This window comes from Anguilla anguilla, chromosome 16 (genome assembly GCF_013347855.1).
Source record: "Anguilla anguilla isolate fAngAng1 chromosome 16, fAngAng1.pri, whole genome shotgun sequence".
Lineage (NCBI taxonomy): Eukaryota > Metazoa > Chordata > Actinopteri > Anguilliformes > Anguillidae > Anguilla > Anguilla anguilla.
This window is the reverse complement of record NC_049216.1, coordinates 7,734,034-7,747,810: the sequence shown is the minus strand read 5'-3', so window position 1 is coordinate 7,747,810 and position 13,777 is coordinate 7,734,034. Positions and strand designations below refer to the sequence as shown.

Here is a 13,777-nt window from a genome sequence, read left to right as displayed (position 1 = left end):
TGAACACTTGAATTTGAATGACAGTTCTGTGTGTTAGTCCCACCCACACGTTTGTGCTGGAAATGCATGATGAAAATCCCGTTGTATACACATAAGATTACTTCATTACAATTACTTAAATGTGAATTTTATTATATTAAGAGCTCTAAAAAATTGTTCTTCAGAAGTTGAGAAAATAAACAGTATGTATGCATTATATGAACATACGAGATAAAGAGGAAGAGAAGTGTGACTAAATGGTAAATGGACTGCATTTATATAGCGCTTTTATCCAAAGCGCTTTACAATTGATGCCTCTCATTCGCCAGAGCAGTTAGGGGTTAGGGGTTAGGTGTCTTGCTCAAGGACACTTCGACATGCCCAGGGCGGGGTTTGAACCGGCAACCCTCTGACTGCCAGACAATCGGTCTTACCTCCTGAGCTATGTCGCCCCTAATGTCTAAGCTCTGTTACTAACTAATGTCAGTAACAGAGCTTTAGGAGTCTGTTTTATCTCAGGGTCCTTGTTGAATGCCGTGTTAAAGAGTTAACCAATCCAAGGGCAGGGAAACAGCACAGCAGTGCCTCTGGTAAGCATGCTGAGGCCTCAGAGGGTTCCCTTTGGGACCCGAATAAACCAGACTCAGCTTGAGAGCCCAGCTCAGCGTAGAACCAACAGAGCAATAAACAAGGACAACATGGCAGCCAGTGTCAGGACAACGAGGGGGGGGGGGGCTGCGTCTGAGAGTTAAACTCGCTGGGACGGGACTAACAGTCCTAAAATACAGATGGGGTGGGGGACACTATAGGAGACATTACATTACATTACATTTATTTAGCAGACGCTTTTATCCAAAGCGACATACAAAAAGTGCATTTCATGGTCACGGACGACTACAAAACACAGGTTCAATAAGGTACGATACTCATTTGGTACAGCTATTTCTAGCCAAGAACACAGTTCAGTTCAGGAGACCTCGATTCGTACGATCCCACGGCGGGTTCTCCAGGCCAGGCCGAGGAACGAGGAAGTGGCGCTCTGGCTGAAATTCGGGCCGAGCCCCGGCGAGCTTTAGTGAAAGGTCGGCCCGATGCGTTTTTCGGGCGAGGCCGAACCGGCAAATGACGCCCAAGCCGCAGACGGTCGGGCGTAAACATGTTGATTCGCTGGCCCACAGAGCCGCGTCTGTTCCTTCCACGGCATGCCTCACTGTCCAAGGGTTTCGTGTGAAAGCACATTTAACTTCAGGCAGGAATTCAGATCGAGGCTCTTGGTTATTTGTTAGTCAAAGTCAAACTGTAACGGCGTGTTTTTCTTTTGTCAAAGGATCGTTTTGTCGGGTTTTTCCAGTGTACAGTAGACCAAAGGTCATTGAAAGGTTAACATAATACTACATCCCATTTTAGGCAATAAGTGTGGCTTACCTTTTCCAGGAAACCAGAAGGCAAGGAGAAAATGAGCCAGAGCAAGAAGACTGTCTGCCTTTTACAGTTTTAAACATACAAACATAGAGCCTCTTCGAGAACGACCTTCAATCTCGCGCAGTCTTTTCGAGGCACTCGAGATCCATTTTTCCAGCACGGGCGCACGACATATCAGAGATAACGGGACAAATGAAGAGATGGCATCTGGACGATTGGATTTTTGGTTTTGCCGTGCGTGCGCCATTTCCTTTGTGTGGAGGATGGAAAGAGACAGAGAGAGAGAGAGAGAGAGAGCGAAAGAGAGAATGAAAAGTGGCGCATTTGTACCCAGGACTCGAAAGCGCTCCCCTAGAAGTTGCCGATCTGAGAAAAAAGAACAAACAAAAAAAAACCCCAGGGGTGGGCGAAACGATGCTTCCCGCTGCGGGGCCTGGGTTTGCGTCCGCGCTGAGAGTTCCGGGGTTTTCGCACCGGCGGGAAATACAACGGGAGCGCGGTGCGGTGCGGCGCGGCGTGGCGTAGCGAAGACGCCCGTCTCCGGCCTGCGCGGGCCGACATTCATCACCCGCCATTTCACGCCGCCATTCAGAAGGGCTATTTCTCGGTGATGTTTTATATTACCGCGCTTTAATGTGCATGTTCCTCAGGATAATGGAATGCCTTTGTGACGGCTTTACGATGCCATCACTCAAGTCCTGTCCCGTCACCCTGTTTAGTCGCTGAATTCATTTACGGTGGGGGGGGGGGACTGGGGGGGGCACAGGGAGCCTCCGCTGGGGGACGACCGGGCGGCAGCGCTACATGCGAGCCTGCCCGCTGCTGAGCCTTTCAGACTGATTAATGTGTGAAATTCTCGGAGACCCCGCTCCCCGTGCCGGTTTGCTGAGTCATTAAAGGCATAGGCCGAGCAGGTGAGCATATTGGGTTTATATTGAAGTAGGTTCTGTTGGAATGTCGTTGTTTTTCTCTCAAAATTCTAAGTCAGTATTCTAGAATTCCACTGCTTTCAATTACCAGTAGTGATTGTTACATCAGCAGTAGAATGTTCAGTTAAGAGGATTCTAATCACATATTTGAGATTCCCCCCCCCCCCCCCCACATTCCTTGCACGAATGCCCACTTGTAAGAAACAAAAGCACAAGGACGGAAGCTCAGCATCAGAGGCTGACTGATGGTTCTTGTGGAACTACACTCATTTCGATCTCCATTCACCAGATAAAGGCTGTCGACAGGTCCAATTAATTTTTCTGAATCGGTTCAAGAGGGTACGTACGGCTTGGAAGGGTGATGCATGATTTGTTCATCTTTGTTTTTACCCGTTCTCTCTTTCAAACTCAAAATGCCACACAGAAAAGGCAAAAAAAAAATGCCATATGGTCTAAATTACTACAATGTAACATTCATTTCAACATGAACATTTACCTGTGGCTGCACCTGAAGCATTGAGATAGTGCTTTAGATCTAAGCAAGATAAAATCAGATAGAAATTTGTAGCAACATAGCAAATGATTTACTAAGAAGATACAGCACATTTTTTTTTTTTTAAGTGAATCATTTGTTTACAGCTTTATAATACACCGTGTATCAAAGATTACACAGGCCCACCACATTTACAGATATAACAACTGCTGATTGGTGTGTATACTTATGCAGAGGGCCAATAGAATGGCATATGCAGTCGGTGGAAATTTGACAAGTAAATTATGACATTTCAAAGTCGTGAGCTAATTAAATCACAAAAGGCTATATAATCATGCATTACCCATTTAAAAGTGAAGTGATCTTGAAGGGTAACATGAGAGAAGATTGTTATGTGGCTGCGATACTCAAATCTGGCCCTTGAGGTCAGTGCCGCTGCTGGTTTTTCCATTCCCCTCTAATCAGGACTGATTTAGACACAGGACACCAGGTGAATGGAGTCACTGGTGTAATAAATGATCAATCAATGAGCTGCCAGGCAGAACAGAGGAACTGCGGTATGACTGCCCTTGACGGCCATATTTGAGTTTTGAGATCTGGGCCCACAGTTATGACACGTCTCAACACGACACGCTGATCTCAGCACTAGTCAGGTCACATGACTCTACTCTTCACTGTAACTCGCCCTTTCATTACGTGATCGAAAGATTACAGAGAACTTGGTGTAAATGCGTGCTGCTGGGTCACCAAGCAAATGATGCAAATCTAGAAGGTGAGGGAATCAATGAATACAGCGCAGTGAAACTACTTTTTCCAAAAAGAACAAACAGATGCTGAAGGATATCGTTGGGACTCTTGGTGGCCTTTTTACTTCAACCACTGCTCGACTCTCCAAGGGGAAGATGCAATGACTTAAGCGAATTCGCTATGGAATGCAAAGTCGGGACTCATGCGCTGAAAGCTTTTAATGGCTGAGGTTAAGCGTGACCCAGAGGTCCAGGCTGGATTATTAGGAACCCGAGGGGATCCTCTGCATTGCCCTTGCTTGGGGAGGGGGGCTAGGGGGGTGGGGGGGTTTGTGATGCAGACCGTGGCGCATCTCAGGCAGAAGGACATATCCAGTACGCCGCGGAGCGACGCAGTGCAGCCGTGTTGAGACAGCGGAGCTCGTTTGAGGTGACGGTAACCCCCGTTGGCCCGACGACGCCGCCGCGTTATGTATTGCCTGATGTACTGTCTGCTCTCCTCACGACGCAGCTGGCAGCGAAATGGATGGTGCTTTCACGAGGACATCGATCAAGACGGCTCGAGCATGGAGGAGGTACATTATCCTATGCATTAAAAAAAAAAAAGGCGCTGGCGTGATCATAAACAGGTAGTCTCATATTTTCCCCCCACACAAGCACCCGGGCTCACCGTGAAAGGAATGCTCTCTGCGGCCGAAAAGCAGGCTAAGAGGCTAACCCGGGTCACATAGGCAGCGAGGCGAATTTCGAGATGATCGTTGCTCCAATGTTTGTATGATTTGTGTAATGAATGGCAAAACCGATGCAGAGCACATTAGCTCTGAGGTATGTGGAAGGCCACAGCATTCTGAGAGAACCTCTTCCCGCCAAGATCCATTTTGCAATAGCGAGAAATCCGGAGAGGCAGTCCGCCGAAATGTCAGTCTGTGCCGAATCGAATCGGGGAAACACGGGGAAAAGTCAAGCAACAGCCCGGATTCAATCAGAGATTGTCCTTATCTTCGACTCGCAAATGAAACCGTGTGTTTTCATAAGCACAGTGTAGCGAGTTCATTTGGACCATTGCTGAACACACCAAACTGCAGGGGCAAGATCGTGTATTTATAAGTCTAAGTCTAAGCCAAAGTCAAATCTTTAACAAACCAATGACAGAAGCTTCTCGCCACAAAATGGAGATCGGTGAGGGTTAGGCCAAAAGGCAGGCAAACATTAGTAATAGCTGCACTCACTTGCCACACCCACAGAAAACACATCTGTGGAAATGTCCTATAGTTCCTACGGTTGCAGCTTTACTCCCGGTTTACTTCCAACGTTGCAAAAGCAAAAACGGGGTCAAGGGCCAAAACGCTCTCGGCTGTTTCGCCTCCTCGTCGAAACGCGGCGCTCAGGCCCGGGACATGCTACCCGACTGGCTCTACTACGGCGCGACGGCGTTTTCAGCGTAGAAGCGGCGCGTCACCCGCGGAGTAGGCCTCAGTGCCGCCGCGGCTAACGGGGCGGGAAGCGTTAGCGGGTCGCCGGGAGTCCGGATGAGACGAAGCCGTACGTCGGCCCGCGACTTCAGCCGAGACGCCTCGGGAAGGAGGCCCAGGGGGTTAAGCGGAAGTCGCGGCGCGGCGCGGCGTCTGTTAAAGATCGTTTTCGTTTACGGAGCCGCGTCCCCAAAGTGCACCTGAGGACTGGCGGGGAACTGGGGAAGTGTGTGGGGGGGGGGGGGGGGGGGGGGTGGGAGGAGGGGGTGGGGGTGTGTCTGTGTGCATCAAAAATCGCTGGAGTGAAAAACACCAAGTGAATAGACATATGGCGAAGATCAAATGCACTTCACCGAGGGAAATCCGGGAGATAATTAGAGACTTCTTATTAATTCGACTGAGGTAATTAAAGCTGGATTTGCTCCGCGTAAACATTTTCTGTCAGCACACAGTCTGTCCATGCGAGGCAGGAAATATTTTGGGTTTTCTTTTTTTTTTTTTTTTAATCTGGAAGGTGACAGCTGGATGACTCATCGAGGGCCCGCGGTGGCGCTTTCCCCGATCGAACCGGAGATCGGCGGGTGAGGCGCGCCGAGGAAAAACGACGATACCAGCGCCGGGCGCCTTTCAGCACGTCTGTCAATATTGTCATTTGGCTAACCTTGGGCCGGGAGGCCGGGGTGACAGGGGGGCCGGGGGAGGGGCTGAGGGGAGGGGGCTGGGGGCTGGGGGTGGGGGTGGTTGTACAGAGAAAGAGCCCGTTTGCCGATGGCACTGCGCTGCCACTCCGCTGCGTGTTTCCCGGGCAGAGCTGGGCCCGTCTATGAGCGGTAACGCTACTGTAACAGGCGACGGCTCCGCCTCGGCTCTCCCGCGCAACGGCCGTCAGCTAGCGAGAGCGCCGCCGGGGGACGCCGATGATGACTTCATTTTCTGATTAGCCGCCCTGCGCGGGAGGCGCGGGACTCGCCGCAGACTCGCTCTCTCTCTCTCTCTCTCTCTCTATCTCGCTTTCTATCTTGGTTACACTTCGCGGCGGACGGATTTTGCATCCCCTCAGACAATTTTTTTTCCCCCCAGATTCGGCTGCACCGTAATGTTTAATTGCTATGCTCCTTCCCCTCCCGTACTCCCCTCTAAATATGATTTTGCACCATCCACATTCTGATGCACTGTGACCACTGACCGAGGATGAATAAAATAACTTGTTATCCAGCCAAGGACTCTCTCTCTCTCTGCCTATATAAGCAGACGGGTGACAAATTAAAGGAAAAACCTGAATAAACGAGTGAAGAAATGAATCCAGATGTTTCCATGCAGTTGTGCTGCATCAAACAATTAAGCAATTAACATCCCATCATGCTCTGAGGCATGCATAAAAATGCTGAACAGGCCAAGCTGACCTCGATTTTGGATCAAGATGGCAAGAGGAAAAGATCTATGTGACTTCGTTATTGGGGTATGGACGACAGGAGCTTCAGTCACTGCTCAACTGGCTCTTGTTTCAATAGGAACAGTGACTAAAGTAACACCTGAATTTAGATTGATGGGAAAGAGATCAGTAAATAGGGTTGGAAATTGTGGTCAAAAGCGCACATGTGATGACCGTGAGGCTTGTGCACTAGTGAGATATGTAAGGAAAAATGGAAGAGCAACTCTTCTTCAGGTGACTGAGAATGTCAATGCAGGGTGTGATCAGACTGTGTCAGCAAGACAATGACACAGAGAATTATATTATAGTAGGGTTTCAGTGCATAAACCCTACAAAAATGTTCAGTGGTACAGAAACCATAAGCACCAGTCAACAGTGATACAGAAAAAAGTGATATGGTAAGATGAGTCATCCTTCACCATATTCGTATATATTCACGAATATACAAAGAAAGAGACTAAGAAATGAGAGAAATTAATATTCATCTATGGATGCTGCCCATAATATTACATTTTCCTTATTTAATACTTTTTTTTTTTTTTTTTGTTGACAGGGAGCAAACAGTCCGACCTCCTTAGAGAAGGCATCAGCGTACACAAAACACCGTGGTGGGGCATCTCACCCCCGGCCGGGGGATTTGTAAACGGGTTGCCAGTCAGTGGCCATATGGACCGTGCCCCACAGTCTGTTACACGCTTTTAATTAATCGCCTCTCCGTAGACCTGTATCTGCCCTCGCTGTTTACCGAACAGAATGCGGGCCTACTTTTCACAACGTTTTGTACTTTTATATTACTCTAAAGTCCCCCTGCACACAGCAGCCTGCTGAATACAGCACAAAACAGTGAAAACAAATCCTTTATTATGCCACCCAAGGACTTATTCAACCACAATGGTGATCTTTTCAAATTCCTTTATGGCACAGCATGTACAATGTTTGCAATGCAGATGCAAACCATTCTTAGTATTCCAACTGTTTAAGCTGTGAGAGCATAAATGGGTTTTTCAGACCTGTGTACCAAAGACATACATCATCGAAAAATGGCAACTGCATAACAGTTACAACATGTCCACAATATGTTGAGGGAAAAGTGGGAAGAAAACTGGGAAACTGGGAAGACAGCTAAGAAATGAAAGTGTCATTCCAAGGGAAATGGACTAGGCTGTCAAGCCCCGCCCTCAGGATTCCTTCATTTTTAATACACATATTGCTTACCTGTCTGTAAAGACTAAAACTAAAGCAAGAGCTCCAGATACCAAAATATCTACCGAGAAATAGATGATCAATGATCATCCAAAATGGCTGCCTTTTACGGAGGCATCATTTTCAGATGTCAGTATTTCTGGAAAAAAAAACACGTAAAAACAGATCAATCAGATAAAAGCGTTAACTCAAACTGGCAGCCATTTTGGAACATCTTTAGACCGCTGTATGTGTTAAACTATGCATGACACCATGTCTAAAATTCTTCCTCATTCACTTTAATATGCAAAGACTGCCTGAAGGAAGCATGAGGAAAATTGGAAACATAAGCCCGTAAAGCACTTAAATCCTGGTTGAATTTTGACGGACAGGTCCAAAAGGGATCGGCCTTAATGTTTCAGGTGTTCATTAAAGTTTTTTCTTTTTCTTTTGTGAATTCGGATCAACATAAAGATTGTGTTAAAAAAAAATTTTTACACACCTGCGTCCTGAATTCTAATTCAAATTCAATTCATCCTTAACTTTGACTTACAAATGAATCTAGAAAGAAAGCATTTACACTTTTTTCTTCACAAGCCCAGGTTGAATTTTTGATTGCTGAGCTGTACCGGTGTCAGGAGCACACATTGGTGACAACATCGATAGCACCTAGGCCTTTACCTTTTTATATTTTGGTAATTCCACAAAATTAACTGCTTTGCTAGTTCTTCGCCAGCTTTCCATTATACTGCTTGTCAGAACCACTGTAGTACAATAATGAGCCTTTAGAATACTAAAGTACAGGCATGAATGTTTAAATGAGGGTCCCCTGACAGATGCCTGTGTGCCACTGCATGATCTCAAAATGATGTGTGCTTATTTATTGTGCTTTTGTCCTGCGTATTTTCAATGTTGTCACATAAGTCCACCTACAGTAAGTGGCCCTCGACACCATTTTAATATATACATTAATGTGCGTTCTTGTGGGCAGTGTGTTATATGCCATGATATTTACTCTTGCACTAATGTACTTTCATGTGCTTTTGTTTGTTTATGCAATGTTATTTATGCACGGACTAATGCACTTTACTGCTACTTCATAACTGTTATTCATTCGTTCATTCATATGTATGAATGTAAGGCCTTTGTTTTAAATGTGTGTTATATTTTAAAATATCAGTGACAACACAAGGTGAAAACCCAGTCCTTATTTCTAATGCGAAACGATATGTACATTTGCACATGCCCCTGTATTAGGAGGATAATATGATTTTAGCTTCACCTTCTGTTTGCATCTCTGAACAATTATTCCGTTGCAACGCAATATCCAAATATCCAAGGGCGCCATTCATTGGGGGGTGGGTGGGGGGGATGCACCAAACCCAAATGAAGATGGAAAGGAAAAAATAGAAAATAAAAAATTGTAGTCCTTGACGGACGGCACCCTCCCCCGCCCCCCCCCCTCCGCCCTCCCACTCCCACCACGTCCCACACCAGCCTGCAGTCTCACCAAGGGCAGCGGAGAGGCTACAGCCACGCCTACCCTTCTTCAGAGTTGCACTTTCTCCAGCTCTTGCAATGGCCCCATGGCCCAGTGGACATTAATACGGGTCCGTCTTTCCTACAAAGTTTCCTCAGCTCAGCTGAAGACACTTCTTGGCAGGTTACTGGTGATGTATTTTCGGTTTAATTACAGCTGTGTGCATCTGCACAGGTCATTTTATAATTAATACCGTAGCACATCATCTGGGCGCTCTGGTTCCTGTCATTAACCTCTCTCTCTCTGCCTCAGAGATGTAATCTTAAGATTCAACAGAGAGGTTTGGCAATTACTGCAGTGTTCGGCTTCCAACAAATGACAGACAGGTGCCTTGTTATTAATTACGTCTTAGCGATACTCTTGCTAAGCTATATATGCAAGACTTGGCCCGTTGTTGTCTTTGAAAAAACTCTTTTGTTGCTTTAGCAGTGTGTGTGGGATCGGGGTCTTGCCGTGGAATGAAGTGCTGTCTAATGAGTTTGGAGGCACTTGCCTTGACCTTAAGCAGATAAGATGTTTCTGTACGCTTCAGAATTAATTCTGCTGCTGCTCTCAGCAGTTACATCATCACTGAAGACAAGTGAGCCAGTACCTGTGGCAGCCATACATACTCAAACCATAACACCCCTGCTACCATGTTTCACATATTGGGGGGAGGGGGGGGGGGGCTTGGATCTTGAGCAGTTCCTCTTGTCCTCCATAGTTTGCCATCACTCTGCTACACAAGCGAATCTTGGTCTCATCAGTCAACAAGACCTTTTTTCCAGAACTCTGCAGGCTCTTTTAAGGACTCTTTCAGTAACTTTACTTTGTGATTACAGTGCTCTCTTTCTTCTTAATGATGTTCCAAACAACAGATTTTGGTAAGTCTAAGGTCTGGCCTAGGTCTCTGTGTTTCTTAAAAATTTATTTCTCAACCCTATAATGGCTTCCTTGACTTTAAACTTTGTTCCGCATGTTGAAAAACGGCTCTAACAGACTATAATAAAAAAAGCATAGAATCAAGACCAGATGCTGTATGCTCTTATACCTGTACTAACGGAGCAACTGAACACACCTGACTAATCAGAAATGCCAGTGAAGCCATTTGTCCCACTCATATATATATATATATATATATATATATATATATATGCGCACACACACCGTTTTTTGCCATCCTGAAATAGCATTTGTATCTATAGCCCTGTATTACAGACAGTTAGAACACTGAGATGCATTTTTGTTGCCCCTTGCTAACTCTAATGTTCTACTGATGAACTCCATTTATTTCAGGCCTGCGTTTCCCATCGACTCTGCAGTCCTCATTTACTCAGGAGTACTCTATTGATTTATGAATGGTTGGGTCACACCTCGCGTTGTCAATAGCCTCTTTACCCCTTTGTCAAGCAACAGATGAGACGCATCTCTCTCCTACTATAGCCGCGGAAACATGTTTTGAGTACGGGGTGCTGCACTGTCAACTCGACATTTTGTGTTTAATGCATGACTGTGAAGAGGAGAATCTTGGCGAGATATGCTCATTTAAATCATAACTGTCACTAAACTGTGTTTTTGAGACAAAAGCCTTCACAGTTCAGCCGTCCGAGGCCAGTTTGACAAAGATTATGATTCTGTTTCAAACAAGCCCTTGTGACCTCCAACTAAAAACAATAGAACACATTTCTTAATGACAAGGAGTAAAATAATATAAGCACTGGCATCACTGATTGAAGTAAACAATGGGTTTTTGTCTACCTTAGCTTTATCCTGGCGTGTACCTTCAAAGCTGTGATTTGTGGGTGGCAACACTGACAAGCCAAGCGTGCCTGCACATGGTAGTCCCGCCTACAGAGCCTATGAGTGTGCTGTCTCTCTCCCTGTCTCTCTCTCAATTTTTTTTCAATTTCAATTTGCTTTATTGGCAGGATAACTACGGCCCTATTGCCAAAGCAACACATGCAAGACAGAGAAACATGGAAACCACATAAACAACATGTAACAAGTCTGACCCACAACACTATAAAAAAATAAAAAATAACTCTCTCTCCTTCCCCCTCCCCCATCTCTCTTTCTCTCCCCTCTCCCTCCCTTTGTCTCTCTGACTGTCTTTACTTTTGTCTCATATGCATCTTTTTTTATCTCAAATTCAAATTCCTTACATAGTATACAGCCCTCTAGGAAAGACACCACATGTGCTGTGGGAGCAGGGAGTTATCAAGTCTCTATCAGCTTCAACTTTTGTCTTCGGAGTCCACTGCTAAGTGTCAGAAAACAATATTGCACTGTTGCTAGTTAGCTAAGCCAGCTGGCAACTAGGTTCCTCACACGTTCCCCCCCACAAATTATGCTTCTTCTGAAGTTACAGCAGGTGGTTCTAAACAAGAGTACAGACAAAAATGTACAGCAAAACACTGCTGACTTTAGACTTCTTAATCCCTGCTGATTTGATTTTTTGTAGCAATAAAACAATATTAAATCCATATAAGGCATATTAGTGTAACTAAGCTGGCAGACGTGATATTGCATCTTTCTCCCATCGGGGAGAAAGATAGGGGCATGTAAAGTACTCAAAAAAAATAAATAAATAACTTCTATAATTCACACAGCTTGCAAGAAATCCTACCCCTTCTTTTATTGGCAAAAACAAAACCATTACTGCACATAACTGTAGGCTAAATCAACGCAATAAATGATGTATCCTATATGTATCCATAACAGTGTATCGCTGAATGGATGAAAGACCTAATTTATTGTTTAAACAGAATATACAGGAAACTGTTCTTGTACCATAACTTATCACACTTGGTTTACCGTAGTGCTACTCTCATACCTGCCTTCCAGCATTTGAGGAAGTTATTTATATTCCACCCCAGCAAACTAGGGACATCCTCTTGACATTAGGCAACATTTTGTCCCCTAAAGGTCCTGAAACATTCTTTTAACCTTTATAAAGTCCTAATTGGGTCCAAGGTTGGTTACAGAATGGCATTTAATCACAACATGCAGGTGGTATTTTGAGGACATTTCATTAAGGTCCCTGTTTGGATGTAAGGTCAGAACTTTGGGGAGACGTTCAGGAATGTTCCAGCTGGGTCCCTTTTTGTTTGGTAGCCCGTTTACATTCATTTTTGCAACATTTGGCCTATTCCACATAAACCAGACATTTTTAAAAAGGTCATACTTCTTATTTTTCATGAAATATTGGGTGTTTTGGTGGAATAAAATTATTGTCCCCCTTTTAAAAGCTGCTTTGTATTCACATTAACATATTTGTTTAAGAATCCACAGTCACAGATGTTGCAGCACATGGTATGGTTATAGTAGGCTATGTCCTATGACTAGTTTGTCTGATGTGAATATTTCCTTTTCACTCTTACAAAATGGCAATTGCTACATTAGTTTCCACAGAAAGTTGCTACATTAGATTATACCATTGCATTTCGTTGAAAACAAATGACTACTTTGCACGAGACCAAATAAATATTTTGATTGTAAAACTACACTTTTAATGCAATCCCAGTAAAAGTTACCTTCTTGGCGTAGGACCTTCGGACCCAGTGAACACTTCTGAATGTAGCGGATGTAGAACTTGATGAGAGCAGTACATCTCCTGCTCGCGAGATTTCCACAAAACATCAGTTGACAGTGATAGAGCACTAGAGGAAGGCAGAAGACGAACGTATATCCAAAGTTGAGCCCAGCCAAGTTTGTATGCATGGTGCCAGTTTATGAGCGACAAGGATAACACAAATCATTTCTCTGCGTTTTCGGAACAAACGCTTATCTAACTTAGACGTTTTTTGTTTAATAAAGGTTGAAATAGGTGGAACACTTCCCCAATTTGGCTTATTTTTTAAATACATCATTTGCTTTCGGCAAAGCATACTCATTTACCGCATTAAGTAGGCCTAACAAAACCTAGAGCTATACCATTGCTAGTAAATTAGATATCGATAGCAATTCAATCTGCTAACTTCAATTTCCTTCATATGAAAACATCTGTACCTGTCTGCCTTTCTACATTTTCCACTTAACATTGCATAAGTTTTCGTTTTATTTTCCAACACTGAACATTTAATTTGAACTGTACATCTCCGTCGTTTGCAACAAAAAAAAACTTAATCTCAAATTGCCAGCTGTGTCTGTGGCTAGAAAGCTACCGTTCGTCGTAAAAACCGCGTTTAAAACTCACCCAGCTGAGATGACTTGGAAATATTACACAGCGGTTACGTTTAGCTTGCAAATAACATAACGACAAAAACTAAACTAGTTTTAATTACATGTTAAGCGCTGTTGCGGAACGTTTATCGTGACCACTGCCCTACAACTTGGGCTAGCACTTTGCATATGTCAATCAAGGCGATAGTTCATGCTCGCAATTAGTAACGGCTGTATTTAAATTAGGACAAAAGAAAAGTATCTTCTCCTAAAAACAATAATAAAAAAGGATAAAAAATCTGTCTTTGCTTGAAATGGTCAATATTTATTGATTTATTTATTTTTTTAAGTAGGCTAGACAGAAAGACTAAGAAGATTAAATATAGATCTATCCTTTTTGCTTAACTGTGGTCTGGGCAATCTCAGAGACTGATTGATTGAT

General features: G+C 44.4%; 1 long non-coding RNA gene across 2 annotated transcripts in view; it reads right to left on the bottom strand.

The window, feature by feature from the left end:
• LOC118215671 overlaps positions 1–13,516 on the bottom strand; it is a 56,935-nt gene extending 43,419 nt beyond the window's left edge. For both annotated transcript variants that reach the window (XR_004762873.1, XR_004762872.1), the window contains exons 1-2: positions 13,370–13,516; positions 12,708–12,833 (exon numbers count right to left, since the gene is read on the bottom strand). This is a non-coding gene — a long non-coding RNA (uncharacterized LOC118215671). The remainder of the gene's footprint in view (positions 1–12,707; positions 12,834–13,369) is intronic.
• Positions 13,517–13,777: the final 261 nt, after the last annotated feature.